The 19,442-nt window shown below is 37.2% G+C and overlaps 1 pseudogene; it reads left to right on the top strand.

Annotated features, from left to right (window-relative positions):
- The window catches only part of LOC100341467 (transmembrane protein 106C-like), a 39,051-nt pseudogene extending 19,900 nt beyond the window's left edge, over nucleotides 1-19,151 (top strand).
- The last annotated feature ends 291 nt before the right edge of the window (nucleotides 19,152-19,442 follow it).

The following is a 19,442-nucleotide window of genomic DNA, read 5'->3' as shown; positions in this document are numbered from 1 at the left end:
GAGCTCTGTCTTTAATGTGTTGTCCAATGTGAATTAATGCTATAACTAGTACTCAAACAGTATTTTATTTTTTGTGTGTCTTTGTGGGTACAGTCTGTTGAAATCTTTACTTAGTATATACTAAGTTGATCTTCTGTTTATAAAGAGAAATGAAAATGAATCTTGATGTGAATGGAAGGGGAGAGGGAGTGGGAGATAGGAGGGTTGCAGGTGGGAGGGAAGTTATGGGGGGAAGCATTTATAATCCATAAGCTGTACTTTGGAAATTTATATTTATTAAATAAAAGTTTAAAAAAAGGAAATATGCAAACACATGAGACTTAACAACACTGAATGAACAGTGGGTCACAGAAGAAATCAGAGTAGGGCCAAGATGGCTGAATAGGGAGGGAGTTTACTGCTCTAGTTGAGGGGAAGATAATTTTTAAAAAAAAGTAGAGTACAAACTCAGGGAAGAGTTAGGGAGAAAAAGGCAGAGGAAACTCCATGTAACCTAGAGGGACACTGTGGATCTGTGTGGAGTGTAGATGCAGCACATGAACATGGACACAACACAGGACCCCAATAACTGAGAGGCTCAGCACAAGCTTTGGAGAGAGAGGCCAGACTAGACTGCAATAGCCCAAGTCATTGCCATTAAAGCTGCAAGAAGAGTTTGGCTTGGAGCACTGTAAGGGAAATTGTACCTGCCAACCTAGAGGAGAAAACAGGGAAAGGGGCACATTTCTCTCCCCAACCACGTAGCACCAGGATCCTCTAGCTTGCTGAGAGAGGTAGGCACTATTTTGCACATGCTTAACAGCTGTGCCAACTGGCATCCACGTGCATAGCAACCAGACAAGAGGAGATGTTGGAGTCTGGCTGGGAGAACTGACAGGAGGCTGGGCACTCATGACTTTCAGAACTTTGTGTTCTAGAACTATGAAAACAGTGTGGCTGTGTGGGAGGGTGCAGCATGTACCATGGTCTCTGGGCAGTCACTGTGGGTGGCTACAGATGCTCAGGGCTTCATGATTGCCAGGTGAGGATCAGTGCTGTGGGATCTGTGCTCACACTGAGGACTGCATGGATCCATACTGCACACTCTGAGGCTAGTGCCTAGGCACTGGTATCGTTGGAGGAGATTAGCATGAGATTAAACCAACAGAGCTGATGAATCCCTCCCCTCTGATAAAGAAAAGAAATTTACCACACTTAACTTGGGTGTCACCTTGGGCACTCCCCTAACCCTGGAGTACTGAACATACCTCCCTGGCCACACCCAAAAAACACCTCTGAGTATTCACTGGAAGAGCAGACACTAAACTAAGAGCAGATACTATACTATTTTTAGACTAAGCCACAGAAGCATAGTCTAAAAATATAAGCCATCACAGGGCAAAAAAAAAAAAATTATCTCCACAAATAACTAATAATAAATGCAAAAATTTAAGACAAGAATAAGGAATACAACATGATGCCCACGAAGACAGTAACACTTCAATGCTAGAATGTAAAGATGAAGAGATTGAAAAAATGCTGGAAACAGAACTCCAAGATTTATCATAGGATTACTTTGAAGTAATCAGAAGCAAATCCATGAATTTAATAAATCCATAAATGACATGGGTAAAAATTTAAACATAGGAGTGGGAATAAGAGAGGGAGGAGATATATAGGTTGGCATATGCTCACTCAGACTTACCTCCAATGGTGGAACTAGAAATGTGCCAGGGGATTTCAACTCAATCTTACCAAGGAGGCAGGTACCAATGCCAGTGCACTTGGCAAAGTTAAAAGTATAAATACACAACTGATCAAAAAGATAGGGTATGTGTTGATGAGATTTCACAAATAAGACCAGTGTAAGCAACTAATGAAGGATAGAATTAAAAGGGAGAGAATGATCCTGCGGGGGAAACAGGACACACAGCAGACTCATAGAATGGCAGCACTCCTGCCTCAAAATCAACCCTTGGGACATTCGGATCTGACTAAAAGGTCCATGAGAGTCTCACAGGCATGGAAAGCCATGACATGGTAGCAAAAACAAGCTAAATGAAAGACCCTGGTGAACAAGACCCTAGCAGAAGGATCAGGCCATCAAGGAGAGTGGCGCCTTTCTCTGAAGGGAGGAAGGAACCTCCACTGTGATACAGCCTTGACTAAACAACTTCAGAGTTGGTGAATTCAAGGGGCTTCCATAGCCTAGACAACTCATAGCAAGAGCCTCAGGTGATTACTGACATCATAAATAAGAGTGCCAATTGTTAAATCAACAACGGGAGTCACTGGGTACATGCTCCCCACCTAGGATCTCTGTCCTTAATGTGTCCTACTATAAAACTTAAAAACAACACTACTAGTCGAACAATACCCTATACCTTGTACGGTTGTGTGAGTGCGGCCTGTTGAAATCCTTGCTTAGTATATACTAAGTTGATCTTCAGTATATGAAGGTAATTGAAAATGAAACTCTATGAAGGGCGGGATGGGAGAGGGAGTTTGAGAGGGGAGGGCCACAGGAGAGAGGGAGTTTGGGGGGAAAGCCACAACAATACAAAAGTTGCACTTTGTAAATTCACATTACATAAAAAAAACTATATAACAAAAAAAAAGAACTTAATACTTTAATACTTTACCCTTTTAGTATTTTTTTATGTTCTACTTAAAACTATTGGTTGAACTCTACAATTAATACACAATTGCTCTTAGGTGTTTAATGCTATAACTAATATTCAAATAGTATTTTACACTTTGTGTTTCTGTGTAGGTGCAAACTGTTGAAATATTTACTTAATATATGATAAATTAATCTTCTGTATACAAAGATAATTGAAAATTAATCTTCACGTGAATGGAAGGGCAGAGGGAGTGGGAGGGGGTGTGTTGTGGGTGGGAGGGAAGTTATGGGGGGGGGAAGCTATTGTAATCCATAAGCTGTACTTTGGAAATTTATGTTCATTAAATAAAATAAAATATAAATAAAAAACAATATAGGGACAATTGGGAACAAAAAGAAATTGAGATTTCAAAGAGAATTAAAATGAAGTATTAGAAAAGAATTCAATAGATCAAATAAAAATGTGGTAGAAAGCCTCAACAACAGCCTCACTGACATAGAAGAAAGAATGTCTGAGACAGAAGACAAATCCATGGAAATTTTACAATCAGACCGAAAAAAAAGAAGAAATTAGAAAACTAAAAAAAAGTCTTGTAAAGTTATGGGATACTATCAAATGACCCAACATATGGATCTTCGGAGTTCCTGAAGACGTGGAAAGAAAGAATGGATTAGAAGGCATTTTTAGTGAAATAATTACAGAAAAATTTCCTAATTTGAAGTAAAGGATGTCCAAGTACAGGAAGCACACAGAACTGCTGATATATCATGACCAGAAAAGATCTTCACCACCACATATTGTAGTCAAACTCTCCACAGTAAAACATAAAGAATCTAAAATGTGCATGAGAGAAATGCCATTTTACCTTCAGAAGATCTCCAATTATACTCATAGCTGACTTCCCATAAGAAATCCTACAGACAAGGAGAGAATGGTGATATATATTCCAAGTCTTAAGAGAGAAAAAACTGCCAACCCAGAATACTGAACCCTGCAAAGCTCTCATTTATGAATAAAGGTGAAATAAAGACCTTCCATAAAAAACAGAAATTGAAAGACACCATCACCACCCATCCAGCCATACAAAAGATGCTTAAGGATGTGCTGCATACAGAAACAGATAAACGTGATCATCACTAGGAAAAATGTGAAGGTAGAAAATTTCCCAATAGAAGGACAAAGGACATCCAAAGTAAAAAATAGGAATATTTATGAAAAAACAGCAGGGCCAAGTCGTTATTTCTCAATAGTAACATTGAATGTAAATGGCATCCAAGACACTGTGGCAAAAAAAAGACCTACATGAGCGAGATCCCGGTGGAAAGAAGGGACCAACGGAGGTACCTTTCTCTGAAGAGATGAGAGAACTTCCACTTTGGTCTTGTCTAAATAATGTTGGAGTTTGTAGACTCAAGAGGCTTCCATAACCTTGGCAGCTCATTACAAGTGCCTCGGTTGATCACTGATGTCATAAATAAGAGTGTCGATTGTTAAATCAATAACAGGAATCACTGTGCACTTGCTCCCCATGTACGACCTCTGTCCTTAATGAGTTGTACTATGAGAATTAATGGTAAAAATAGTCTTCAAACAGTACTTTATTTGTGTGTGTCAGTGTGGGTACAAACTGTTCAAATCTTTACTTACTATAGAGTTGATCTGCATATAAAGATAATCAAAACTGAGTTAATTAAGAATGGGATGGGAGAGGGAGTAGAAGGTGGGATGGTTTGGAGGTGGGTGGATGAGTATGGGGGAAGAATTGCTATAATCAAAAATGGAAATTATGAAATTTATTAAATAAAAGCTTTCTATAAAAAAGAATGTAAATGGCATCAACTCTTCAGTAAAAAGACACATCTTGGCTGAACGGATTAAAAAACAAAACCCATCTTTTTACTGCCTCAAGAATCACACCTCACCTACAAAGATACACTCAGAATGAAAGTGAAAGGCTAGAAAAGCATCCTATGCTAACACAAACAAAAAAGGAGGTGGTTTAGTCATCCTAATATCAGACAAAATAGACTTAAACACAAAAACAAGTAAAAAAGACGAAGAAGGGCACTATGTAATGATTAAGGGATCAATTAAACAGGAAGAAGTGGCTATTATAAATGTATATGCACTTAATTATAGGGCACCTAACTATTTAAAAGATGTGTTAATTGGTCTAATGGGAGACATAGACTGCAATACAATAGTAATAGGGGACTTCAATACCCCACTTTCAGTAATGGACAGATCAACCAGACAGAAAATCAGCAAGGAAAAAACAGTTAATGGACACTATATACCCAATGGACCTAACATATCTATAGAACGTTCCATCCTACAGTTGCAGAACACACATTATTCTCACCAGTGTATGGAACTTTTCTCTAGGATAGACCACATGGTAGGCCATAATGCAAGTCTCAGCAAATTCAAAAAAAATCAATCTCATACCATGCATCTTCTCTAACCATGAAAGAATGAAGCTGGAAATCAACAACTTAGGAATCTCTAGAACATATTCTACACATGGATACTGAGCAACATGCTCCTGAATGAACAGTGGGTCAGAAAACCTATTGAAGTGAAAGGGACTCTACGAGAAACAGTGACTTGATCAGCCCTTGTCCTGACTGTTGATGTACAATGTAATACTTTACCCATTTTAGTATTTTTTTGTTCTAGTTAATACTATTGGTTGAACTCGGTAATTAACACAGATTTATTCTTAGGTGTTTAAATTTAACTGAAAAGTGATCCCTGTTAAATATAAGAGTGGGAATAAGAGAGGGAAGAGATGTGAAATTTGGGACATGCTCAAGCTAACTTGCCCCAAATGGTGGAGTTAGAAATGTGCCAGGGAATACCAATAAAATCCTTTCAAGATTGCATGCACTAATGCCATCTCACTAGTCCAAGTGATCAATTTCAGTTCACAATTGATCACACTGATAGGTCTAAGATTCAAAGGGATCACACAAACAAGACTAGTGTCTGCTAATACTGATAGAATAAAAAAAGGAGAGAACAATCCAACATGGGAAGTGGGATACACTGCAGACCCATAGAATGGCAGATGTCCTAAATAGCACTCTGGCCTCAGAAGCAGCCCTTAAGAGCCCATGAGAGTATTTTAGGCATGGAAAGCCAAGACACTCTGGCAAAAAAAAAGAAATAGAAAAAAAGACCTAAATGAAAGATCTCTGTGAGTGAGATCCCAGTAGAAAGAATGGGCCATCAAAGGAGGAGGTACCTTTCTCTGAAGGGAGGAGAGAACTTCCACTTTGACTATGACCTTGTCTAAATAATATCAAAGTCAGCTAACTCAAGGGGCTTCCATAGCCTTAATATTCATTAAATAAGTTAGGCCAGCGCCGTGACTCAATAGGCTAATCCTCCACCTTGCGGCGCCGGCACACGGGGTTCTAGTCCCGGTCAGGGCACTGGATTCTGTCCCGGTTGCCCCTCTTCCAGGCCAGTTCTCTGCTGTGGCCAGGGAGTGCAGTGGAGGATGGCCCAAGTCCTTGGGCCCTCACCCCATGGGAGACCAGGAGAGGCACCTGGCTCCTGCCATCGGATCAGTGTGGTGCGCTGGCTGCAGCGCGCTGGCCGCAGCGGCCATTGGAGGGTGAACCAATGGCAAAAAGGAAGACCTTTCTCTCTGTCTCTCTCTCACTGTCTACTCTGCCTGTCCAAAAAAAAAAAAATACAAGCTTTAGATCTGTGACCAAGGATCTTTATATGTTGGTAGGAAATCATATTTGCCATGTACAAAGCAATTACTGACTTATGGAATGCCCCCGCACACACATGGCTTTGATTGAGTTTCATGAACTCCAAAGAAACATTCCAAACTTACATAGAAGACAATATTGAAGCTAGAGCATGAAGTATAGAGGTAGCAAAGGGAGGGGGAGGCTATTTCAGCTAGGGAGCAACATAAGCTAAGGTTTAGTCACCACTGAATTGATTTAATCCATAACTTGATGGCTGAATAGTTTATCTCTTAGTCACTCTTTTCCTTGGTTTGCTGTTAATGCTCTATAGTTATATATATATATATATATATATATATATATAGTTATAGCTATATAACTATAGAGATATATATCTCTATATAACTATATATATTGTACATATATATAACTATAATAGTTAAATATCTATAACTATAGATATATATGTACTATATATATCTATATATACTCTCTCTCCTCCACTGGATTCTGTCCCAGCTGCCCCTCTTCCAGACCAGCTCTCTGCTATGGCCAGGGAGTGTAGTGGAGGATGGCCCAAGTGCTTGGGCCCTGCACCCCATGGGAGACCAGGAGAAGCACCTGGCTCCTGCCATTGGATCAGCGCGGTGCGCCGGCCACAGTGCGCCGGCCACGGCGGCCATTGGAGGGTGAACCAATGGCAAAAGGAAGACCTTTCTCTCTCTCTCTCTCTCTCTCTCACTGTGCACTCTGCCTGTCAAAATTTAAAAAAAAATAAAAAAATAAAAGTTAAAAAAAGAAATCAAAAAAAATCTTGAAACAAATGAACAGGACAATACAACAAATGAAAACAAATTGGATACAGCAAAGGTAGTGTTAATATGAATGTTTATAGCAATTGCTGCCAACATCAAGAAATTTAAAAGGCATGAAATAAGTGAGCTATAAATGTGTCTCAAGAACATAGAAAAACAAACCAAAAATTTGGATAAAAGGAGTAACTAAAATTAGAGAATAAACAAAATTGAAACGAAGAAGCAATACAAAATATCAGCAAAATGAAGAGCTAGTTTTTTGAAAAAAAAAAGTGGCACACTGTTGGCCCAACTAACCAAAAGAAAGAGAAGAGAACTTAGCCAAATAAATGAAATTAGAGATAAAATGGGAAATGCAACAATAGATACCACAGAAATAAAAAGAATAATCAGAAATTACTACCAAGGGCTGTCTGGCAACAAATCAGGAAACTTAGAAGAAATGGATAGATTTTTGGACACATAACCTACCAAAATTGAGCCATGAAAACCTAAACAGACCAACAAAACCAAGATGCAAACTGAATCAGTAATAAAGGCCCACCTAATATAGAAAAGCCTGTCACCAGACGGCTTCACTTCTGAATTCTACCACACACTTAAATAATAACTAACTCCAATTCTTCTCAAGCTATTTAAAATAATTGAAAGGGAATGAATCTTCCCAAACTCCCTCTATGAAGCCAGCATGACCTTAATTTCTAAACCTGAAAAAGATGCAACAGAGAACTGCTGACCAATTGCCCTGATGAACAAAGATGAAAAAATCCTCAACAAAATACTAGCCAATATAATATAGCAACACATCAGAAAGATCATTCAGCTAGACCTAGTGGGATTTATCCCTGGTATGCAGGGATGTTCAACATTCACAAGTCATACAATGTGATATGTCATATTAACACAAAGAAAAAAACATATGATTATCTCAATAGATGCAGAGAAAGCAGTTGATAAAACACAATACCCTTTCATGCTGGGGTATAGAAGGAATATTTCTCAACACAATCAAGGCAATTTAGTACAAAAAAAACAGAAGGAAAGAATAACAGAACAAAATATAAACTTCAGCGTCAATCCACAGATCTAAAACTAACTTATCATTGGCAAAGTAGCTAAAATCAATCCCTGGCACAAGGACAACCTCTTCAAATGGTACTGGGAAATCTGGATCCATGCATGCAGAAGTAAGAAGAAAGACCCCCTATCTTGTACTTCACACAAAAATCAACCTAAAATGATCAAAGATCTAAGTCTATGATCTGATATCAAATTATTAGACAGCATTGGTGAAACCCTGCAAGACATTGGCATAGGCAAAGAATTCTTGGAGAACACCCCAGAGGCAAAGGCAATCAAAGCCAAAATTGACAGATGGGATTACATCAAATTGAAAAGATTTTTGCACTGTAAAAGAAACATTCAGCAACATGGAGAGGCAACCAACAGAACAAGAGAAATCATTTGCAAACTTTGCAACTGACAAAAGATTAACATCCAGAATCCATAAAGATTAAGAAATTCAAAAACAAAACAACCAATCCAGTTAAAAAATGGGTTAGGGCTCCACTTCCAATCCAGCTCTCTGCTATGGCATGGGAAGGCATTGGAGAATGGCCCAAGTCCTTGGATCCCTGCACTCATGTGGGAGACCCAGAGGAGGCTCCTGGATCCTGGCTTCGGATTGACTCAGCTCCAGTCATTGCAGTCATCTGGAGGGTTAACCAGTGGATGGAAGACATCTCCCCACCCCACAGCTCTGCCTTTCAAATAAATAAATAAATCTCTTTTAAAACAGAAATGGGCAAAGAAATTGAACAGGCATTTCGCAAAATAGGAAATCAAAATGGCAAACCGACACATGAAAAAATGCTCAGGATCACTAGCTGTCAGGAAAATGCAAACCAAACCACAATGAGGATTTACTTCAACATTAGAATGGCTTACATACAGAAATCTACAAGCAAATGCTGGCAAAAATATGGGGTAAAAGGTATCCTATTCCATGGCTGGTAGGAATATAAAATGATACAATCACTGTGGAAGACAGTATAGTACCTCAGAAATCTGAGTATATACCTACCATAGGATCGAGCCATCCCACTCCTGGGAATTAACCTAGCAGAAATGAAATCAGCATATGAAAGAGTTATCTGTATCGCCATGTTTATTACAGCTCAATTCACAATATCTAAGATATGGAATCAACCCAAATGCCCATCAACTAAAGATTGTATGAAGAAATTATGGGATATATATATAACATGGAATATTACACAGTGGCAAAAAATAAATGAAATCCTGTCATTTGCAACAAATTCGATGCAACTGGAAAAAAATATAATTAGTGAAATAAGCCCAGGGGCCAGCATTGTGGTGCAGCGGGTTAATGCCCTGGCCTGAAGCACTGGCATCCCATATGGTCGCTGGTTGGAGACTCGTCTGCTCCACTTCTGATCCAGCTCTCTGCTATGGCCTGGAAATACAGAAGATGGCCGAAGTCCTTGGGCCCCTGCACCCTCATGGGAGACCTGGAAGAAGCTCCTGGCTTCCGATCAGAATAGCTCCAGCTTTTGCAGCCAATTGGGGAGCAAACCATCGGATGGAAGACCTGTGTGTGTGTGTGTGTCTGTGTGTGTAACTGACTTTCAAATAAATAAATCTTTTTAGAAAAAGAAATAAGCCCCAAAAGATAAATACCATATGTTCTCTCTGATCTGTGGTAACTAATAGAGTATCTAAAAGATAATGTATAGATGTGAAATTAACACTTTGAAATGAGATGACTGCCCTTGTTTAAAAGGTTGGGGAACAGTTTCTTTTCCATAATATTTGTTGAACTTTTTTTAGTATAGGTTTAAACTTGTGTATAAAGTTAATTGAAAATACATATTAGTAAAAAGTAATAATTGGAATAGGAGAGGGAGGAGGAAGAAGCATGTGAATGCAGGTGGGAGAGCAGGTAGGGTGGAAAGAATTTCTATGTTCCTTAATTTGTATTTATTAAATAGATGAATTTTATATGCCTTAAATAAGATGTTTCTGAGAAAAGAAAAAAATCAAAGGGGAAACAAAAAATTCCTGGAAATTATGAAGTTGCCAATATAACATGCCAAAATTTGGGATACAGCAAAAGCAGTGTTTTAAGAGGGAAGTTTATAGCAACTGGTGCCTACATCAAGAAACTGGAAAGGCAACAAATAAATCAGTTATCAATGCATCTCAAGTTCTCAGAAAAACATCAACAAACCTAACCCAAGATTAGTAAGAGGAAAGAAATAAAGTTGTATGAGAAAAAATTCCAACAAAAATACAAAAGATTAGTGAAATAAATAGCTGGTTTTCTGAATAAAAAAATGGATATGTCATTGGCCAAATTAACCAAAAGAGGGAGAAGACACAAATTAATAAAATCAAAAATTAAAGCAGAGATATAACTGATACCACAGAAATAAAAAGAATCATCAGAAATTACTACTACAGAGCTGTATGCCAACAAACTGGGAACCTAGAAGAAATGGATAGATTCCTGTACACGTACATCCTACATAAACTGAGCCATGAATACACCGAAAACCTTAGACCCATAACCAAGATGGAAATTCAATCAATAAAAGACCATCCCAACAAGAAAAGCCCAGGACGCAATGGCTTCATAATGAATTCTATCAGACATTTAAAAAACTAACTCCATTTTTCTCAAGCTATTCAAAACAATTGAAAGGGAGGGAATCCTCCCAATTCTTTCTATGAAGCCAGCATCACCTCAATTACTAACACTGAAAAAGATTCAACAGAGATAGTGGACTACAGACCAATTCCCCTGATGAGCATAGATGTAAAAATCCTCCAAAATTTCCAGACTATTGAATCAATAACACATCAGAAAGATCATTCACCTGGACCAAATGAGATTTATCCCTGGTATGCAAGAATGGTTCAACATTCACAAATCAATATGATATAACTTAGCAACAAACTCAAGAAAAATAAGCATATCATTATCTCAATAGATTCATAGTAGGAATCTGATAAAATACCATCCTTTCATGATAAAAAAAAAGAAGCAAATTAGGTATAGAAAGAACATTCCTAAAACAAATCAAGCCATCATCTTATTGACTGGGTAAAATTGGAAGCATTTCCACTAAGGTCTGGAACCAGACAAGTATGCCCACTTTCACCATTATTATTCAATATATTCCTGGAAGTTTTAGCCCAAGCTTTAGGCAAGAAAAAGAAATCAAAGGGATCAAATTGGAAATGAGGAAATCAAATTTTCCCTATTTGAAGACGACATGATTCCAATGAAGCCAAAAGACTGCACTAAGAGACTATCAGGAATCATAAAAGAATTTGGCAAAGTTACAGTACAGAGGGGCACAGTGGGTTAATCCTCTGCCTGCAGCGCCACATCCCATATGGGCACCGGTTCTAGACCTGGCTGCTCCTCTTCAGATCCAGCTCTCTGCTGTGGCCTAGAAAAGCAGTAGAAGATGGCCCAAACCCTTGGGCCCCTGCACCTGAGGGGGAGACCTGGAGGAAACTCCTGGCTCCAGGCTTCAGATTGGCGCAGCTCTGGCCGTTGCGGCCATTTGGGGAATGAATCAGCAGACAGAGGACCTTTCTTTGTCTCTCCCTCTCACTGTCTGTAACTCCACCTGTCAAATAAATAAAAATCTTTTTTAAAGTTGCAGTACATAAAATTAACACAAAAAATCAATAGCCTTTATATACGCATGGAATGCCATTGCTGAGAAAGAGCTTATAAGATCAGTCCCATTCACAATACCTACAAAACATTTAATTCATTTGAATGAATTTAAACAAAGAAGTGAAAGATCTTTATGATTAAAATTAGAAACCTTTAAATAAAAAATTGGAAGATACAAAAAATGGAAAAATCTTCCATGTTTGCAGAAAAAATCATTAAAATATCAATACTATTGAATTGGAATCCCCTGGTATGTTTCTATACTGTTTGAGGTAAGTCAGCTTGAGCACGTCCCGAATTGCACATCTCTTCCATCTCTTATTCCCACTCTTATATTTAACAGTGATCATTTTCAGTTAAGTTTCAGCACTTAAGAAGAATTGTGTATTGATTACAGTATTCAACCAAAAGTATTAAGTAGAACAAACAAAAAAATACTAAGAAGGATAACATATTAAGTTGCTCATCAACAGTCAGGGTGAAGGCTGATCAAGTCACCATTTCTCATAGTGTTCATTTCACTTTAACAGGTTTGCTTTTTGGTGCTCAGTTAGTTGTCACCTATCAGGGAGAACAAGTGGTATTTGTCCCTTTGGGATTGGCTTATTTCACTCAGCATAATGTTTTCCAAATTCCTAACAGGGATCACTTTTCAGTTAACGGTAGAGTTAGAAACGGTAGAGTTAGAAATATACCAGGGGATTCGAATTCAATCCCATCAAGGTGGCATGTACCAATGCCATCTCACTAGTCCCAGTGATCAATTTCTGTTCACAATTGATCATAATGATAGGACTAAGAACCAAAGGGATCACAGAAACAAGACTAGTGTCTGCAAATACTAGCTGATAGAATAAAAAAGGGAGAGAACGATCCAACATGGGAAGCGGGATACACAGCAGACCCATAGAATGGCAGATGTCCTAAACAGCACTCTAGCCTCAGAATCAGCCCTTAAGCCATGCGGATCCGGCTGAAAAGCCCATGAGAGTATTTCAGGCATGGAAAGCCAAGACACTCTATCCAAAAAAAAAAAAGAAAAAAGAAAAAAAAAGAAACCCTAAATGAAAGATCTCCACGAGTGAGATCCCAGTGAAAAGAACAGGTCATCAAAGAAGGAGGTACCTTTCTCTGAAGGGAGAAGAGAACTTCCACTTTGACTACGACCTTGTCTACATATGATCAGAGTTGGTGAACTCAAAAGGCTTCCATAGCCTTGGCAGCTCATGACAAGAGCCTAGGGTGATTACTGATGCCATAAACAAGAGTGTCAATTTGTTAAGGCAACAACAGGAGTCACTGTGCACTTACTCCTCATGTAGGATCTTTATCCTTAGTGTGCTGTATGTACATTGAGATTTAATGCTATAACTAGTACTCAAACAGTATTTTTCACTTTATGTTTCTGTGTGGGAGCAGACTGTTGAAATCTTTACTTAATGTATGCTAAACTGATCTTCTGTATATAAAGAGAATCGAAAATGAATCTTGATATGAATGGAAGGGGAGAGGGAGTGGGAAAGGGGAGGGTTGCGGGTGGGAGGGACGTTATGGGGGGGGAAGCCATTGTAACCCATAAGCTGTACTTTGGAAATCTATATTCATTAAATAAAAGTTAAAAAAAATCAATACTACTGAAAGCAACTAACAGATTCTGTGTGATTCTGAAAAAATTATCAAAAGCTGTCTTTTCAAGTCTAGAAAACACGATGCCAAAATACAATGGAAACACAAGAGACTATGAATAGCTAAAGTAGTCTTACTCCACATAAATAATGCTGGAGTCATCATAATACCAGTTTTTGAGATATATTATAGGGCAGTTATAAATATAACATCCTAGTATTGGCTTAAAATAGACATTAGATCAATGGAACAGAATAGAAATCACAGAAATCAATCCACATATCTAAAAGTAACTAATCTTTGATAAAGAAGCTAAAAATCTATCCCTGGAGAAGGGAAGTCTCAATAAATGGTGCTGAAAAATTGGATCAATGTGTGCAGAAATATGAAACAAGATGACTACCTTTCCCAAAATGAATCAAGGATCTGAATATACAACATGATACCATCAAATTACTGAAGTAAATTATGGAGGAAACTCTGAAAGATATTGGCATAGACAAAGACTTCTTGAATAAGAAACCAGAAGCACAGGCATTAAAATCAAAAATAGACAAATGGAATTATATCAAGATATGAAGATACTGCACTGCAAAGAAAACACTCAACAAAGTAAAGAGGCAACCAACAGAATGGGATAAATTATATGAAAGCTATGCAACTAATAAAGAATATCCAGGATCTATAAAGAGGTCAAACTCAACAACCCAAAACAAACTATTTAAGATATTGGTAAAGAAATGAACAGCCATTTTTTTGTGCTTTTTAAAAAAATACTTAAGGAACACAAATTTCATTTACTTCATATATATTTAGAAACATAGTGATACTTCCCATTCTACCCTCCCTCCCACTCATGGCCCCACCGTTCCTCCTCGACCCTCGTCTATTCCTACTCTTAATTTTTACAAAGATCTATTTTCAGTTTACTTTATACTCATAAGATTAATCCTATAATAATAGTTCAAAAAATAGAAGGAAAAACACTGTTCCTCAACAATAGATAGGAGATGTAAATAATCATTGAATCTCAAAATGTCAATTTCACCCCTATACACCCTATACATTATATTTTAGGTACTTTATTAGTTAATATATATCAGGGAAAACATATGGCATTTGTCTTTTGAGGACTGGCTTATTTCACTAAGTATAACAGTTTTCAGTTGCATACATTTTGTCACAAAATACAGGATTTCATATTTTTTAAATCAATGAATAGTATTCCACAGTGTATATATACCATAATCCCTTTATCAGGCACTTTTCAAAGGATAAAGCTCAAATGATCAACAGACACATGAAAACTGCTTCGTATCTCTAACCATCAGGGAGGCGAAAATAAAAACTATAATCAAGTTTCACCTCACCCCAGTTAGAATGGCAGTCATACATAAGAAAACATAAATGCTAGAGAGAATGTGGAGGAAAAGGTACCCTAATTGACTGTTGCTGGTAATGTAAACTTGTATAACCATTATCCAGGACAGTACAGCGATTTCTCAGAGATCTGAATATAGACCTACCATATTACCTATCATACTACACTTCAGAATTTAGCAAAACTAAAATCAGCATATGAAGTATTTATATCCCTTTTGTCTATTGTAGCTCAATTCACAATAGCTAAGATATAATCAACCCAGATGTCCATCAGCTGATGACTGGTTCAAGAAAATGTGGTATACCAAAGAGGAAACCTGTTGAAGTGAAATAGGCACTATGAGAAACAGTGACTTGATCAGCTCTTGTCCTGACTGTTGATGTACAATGTAATACTTTATCCATTTTAGTATTGTTTTTGTTCTAGTTCTATTTGTTGAATTCTGTAATTAACACACAGTTATTCTTAGGTGTTTAGATTTTAACTGAAAAGTGATCCCTGTTAAATATAAGAGTGGGAATAAGAGAGGGAAGAGATGTGCAATTTGAACATGCTCAGTCGGGCTTGCCCCAAATGGTGGAGTTAGAAACATGCAAGGGGATTCCAATTCAATCCCATCAAGGTGGCATGTACCAATGCCATCTCACTAGTGCCAGTGATCAATTTCTGTTCACAATTGATCACACTGATAGGTCTAAGAGTCAAAGGGATCACACAAACAAGACTAGTGTCTGCTAATACTAACTGATAGAATAAAAAAGGGAGAGAACGATCCAACATGGGAAGTGGGATACACAGCAGAGTCATAGAATGGCAGATGTCCTAAACAGCACTCTGGCCTCAGAATCAGCCCTTAAGGCATTAGGATCTGGCTGAAGAGCCCATGAGAGTATTTTAGGCATGGAAAGCCAAGATACTCTGGCAAAAAAATAAAAGAAGACCTAAATGAAAGATCTCCACGAGTGAGATCCCAGTGAAAAGAACAGGTCATCAAAGAAGGAGGTACCTTTCTCTGAAGGGAGGAGAGAACTTCCACTTTGACTATGACCTTGTCTAAATAATATCAAAGTCAGCGAACTCAAGAGGCTTCCATAGCCTTGGCAACTCATGACTAGAGCCTAGGGAGATTAATGACGCCATAAACAAGAGTGTCAAATTGTTAAGTCAACAACAGGAGTCACTGTGTACTTACTCCTCATGTGGGATCTTTCCTTAATGTGTTCTCCAATGTGAAGTAATGCTATAACTAGTACTGAAACAGTATTTTATACTCTGTTTCTGTGTGGGTGCAAACTGATGAAATCTTTACTTAATATATACTAAATCGATCTTCTGTATATAAAGATAGTTGAAAATGAATCTTGATGTTAATGGAATGGGAGAGAGAGCGGGAGATGGGAGGGTTGCGGGTGGGAGGGAAGTTATGGGGGGAAAAGCCATTGTAATCCATAAGCTGTACTTTGGAAATTTATATTTACTAAATAAAAGTTAAAAAAAAGGAAAATGTGGTATACACATATAGTATGGGATACCACTTAGCCAAAAAATACAATCCTGTCTTTTGCAACAAAATTGATGCAACTGGAAACCATTATGCTTAGTGAAATCAGCCAGTCTCAAAGAGAAATATCATATGTTCTGATATGCGGCAGTTAATATTGAATACAATAAAATGCATAGGAATGAAACATTTTCTAATATGACTTGTTTTTAGCCTTTGTTTATATTTCTGTGGAACTCTGGTCTCCCTACTTTTTACTTGTTGAGTATTATGGTTAGTGATGATTTTAGCCTATGGATATATGGTGGGTTAAAATTATGTCTGCAAATGATGAAATGAAGAGAAGGGAGGGTGCCAGAAGTATTGTGAGGTCAGTGGGGGAAAGTGTGGTTTCTTGGAAATTCACTTATAGAATGCATGAAATATATTCTGTTTATATTAAGAAAAAAAATATAATAAATTAAGTAATAAATTATGTCATTGTAAAAACAGTAAGAAAAGGATAAGAGAAGATATGGTGGGAAGTATCAATATGCTCTCAAAATTGTATACATGGAATACATTTAAACTGTTCCATTTAAATAAAAATGTTATATGATAGAATCTAAATTCATAAGTCTCCTTTGATAAATTTTTATTTTTTACCCTAGAATCCTTTGAGTTTAGGTATGTAACCTTCAGGTATTACATATATACAATTTAGCAACATAATGATACTTTTCACCCTACCCTCCCTCCTGCCCAAGCTCCCACACTTTTTCCTATTCCCTCTCCTATTCCCATTTTATTTTATCTTTACAAAGATCTATTTTAAGTTAAATTTATACTTATCATATTAACCCTACACTAAGTAAAGTGTTCAACAAATAGAATGAAGAAAGAAACTGTTCCTCTCAACAATCAAGACAAGGGCTATTCAAAGTCATCACATCTCAAAACGTCTACAGAAGACAAATCTAATGTCACTTGGTTAACTTTGAAATACAGGTTTTCCCTTGTATAGTATGTGCAGATAAAAAAATGTGAAAATACCTGTTATATATGGTTATCATTATAATAATGTAACTACCAGATTGGACAGAGATGAAAATGGCCTAGAGTAGGTTAATTTTTCCTCAAGATTTAAAACTATTAGCCATGTTTATTCAACACAGAAAATTCTGGCTGTCCCTTTAAATGATTCTGCATAAGAATTTGATATCATATAGTGGTCATGGATATCTTTGTTTTGAATCTGGGAGAAATTATTTGGGAAGATGGAACAATCGCTGTTTAGTTTATCCTGTTATTTTGTTATTTCTTATGACTAATGATAACTCAGGAAAAATTTATTGGAGCTTTTAAGAAAAATTCACTTAAAATAATTATCAGGCTCCAGAATTAAGATACTAATTAGGCTTTGTAGGATTTCATTTGAAAAGGAAAAATTATAACATCAAGTAGTTAATCACAAGAAAGTAGAAATGGCTAAGACATCAGAGTAGTTTGTAAAATTAACATATGTAGAGAAAAATTTTATGTATTAGTCATCAAGAATTAGCTTTCATCATTCACCACTGTCATGCTATATTTGACAATTATACCGAAAGGCCAATATAATACTATCTTAATTTTTTAATTCCCTCTATTGTAATTTTGAAAATTGCTCCATTTTATATTTTATTGTGGACTTGCTGAATATAATGCTGTCAACTAACTGTCCAGAGAAAGGCAGAAATGGCTATGTAGATAATTAGAAAACTGTAGATTTGCTACAAAATGGTAATATAAATAGGAAATGATAATAGTAAATTCAAATCTTAAAAATTTCTTATGAGTTGCCTTCTCCAGATGCTTTCAGGAATTTAAGAAAACTTAAAAAATTATGCATTAGAGCATAAAGAATTTTCTTCTGGTTTTGCATCTCAAACATCATACTTAAAAGCCAAAGTGCCACCTTGTTTAAAAGTGAACACCAAGAGGTATTATATCTTCTTTCCCTGTGAAAATCCAGTTCCAAGATGTAATTTCCTGCTTGTCAAAAAGATCTGAAAGGAGTGCATGTACCTTTAAAGTCCAAGAAGCAGGACATGACTCAAGCGGCACATAACAGCTAAGGGTTCTCAGCAGTCTGCCTCCGTTCACTCTCCCCAACCTCACCAACACATATACACAAGTCAAAGAAAGCAAATGACAAGCAAGATTTTCTGGAAAAAGACACTGATGAGTTCCTATATGTGGAGTTCTCCAAAAGAGACAGCACGTCATCTGTCTCACATGCCAAGGGACAGATTACATGCCAACCAATATAGTCATCACAGAGATAGCACCCAGAAAAATACATTCTCCTGTCAAGTTCTACTGTTTCCTAGAATCTGGTTTTATGGTCTTATTCTTAATTCTATACTGAGCCCTTATGAATCATGACAGCATCAAAGTGATTAAAAACACATTTAATAAGCTAGACTCCCTTGTATCCATCATCATCATGGACACCCTATAAAACAAAACTCTAATTTATACCCCATTGCAGTAACCAGCCTATTCAGCCAGGTGCAGTATATGAAAAACAATTGTTGACATATGTGACTACTATTTTCATTCCACCTCAGAGTGAGTTACTGGCAAATTTCATCACAATGGCTGAAATGGGAGAAACATTTTTGTTTAGGTATCTCTACACAGTGCCTGATACCTTGGTGTATATAACACACTGATCACAAGAACTTCAGTGAATATTTCACATATTGGTCACATGACCCAGAGCTCCTTGGAGACACATCAGTCTGAATTGTGGAGCAAATTCCACAGCTCTTTAGCAAGTACTCTTGGTTCTTCAATGCCTACCCCAGGTGGTAATAAGCACTGGAAGAACAGTTTCTATAAATCCCCAGCAAGCATCCTCTTGTCACTCACAAAGAAACTCCTTTCTATCCTCTCATTTCTTTCAATCAAAAGAATCAGTGCCCAGTACCCAACCTGTGTCCAGCAAAGACAAGCACACAAAGGTTTAAAGAACTTAATTCAGAACTTTTCAACTGTTCTTGAAACATTATAAACTGAAATCATATCAGGGTTATGTAATCAAACTATACACTGACATGGAGATA

This window comes from Oryctolagus cuniculus, chromosome X (assembly GCF_964237555.1).
Source record: "Oryctolagus cuniculus chromosome X, mOryCun1.1, whole genome shotgun sequence".
NCBI classification, from domain to species: Eukaryota; Metazoa; Chordata; class Mammalia; order Lagomorpha; family Leporidae; genus Oryctolagus; species Oryctolagus cuniculus.
The sequence above is the reverse complement of the archived record's forward strand: the minus strand, read 5'-3'. Positions and strand labels throughout refer to the sequence as shown.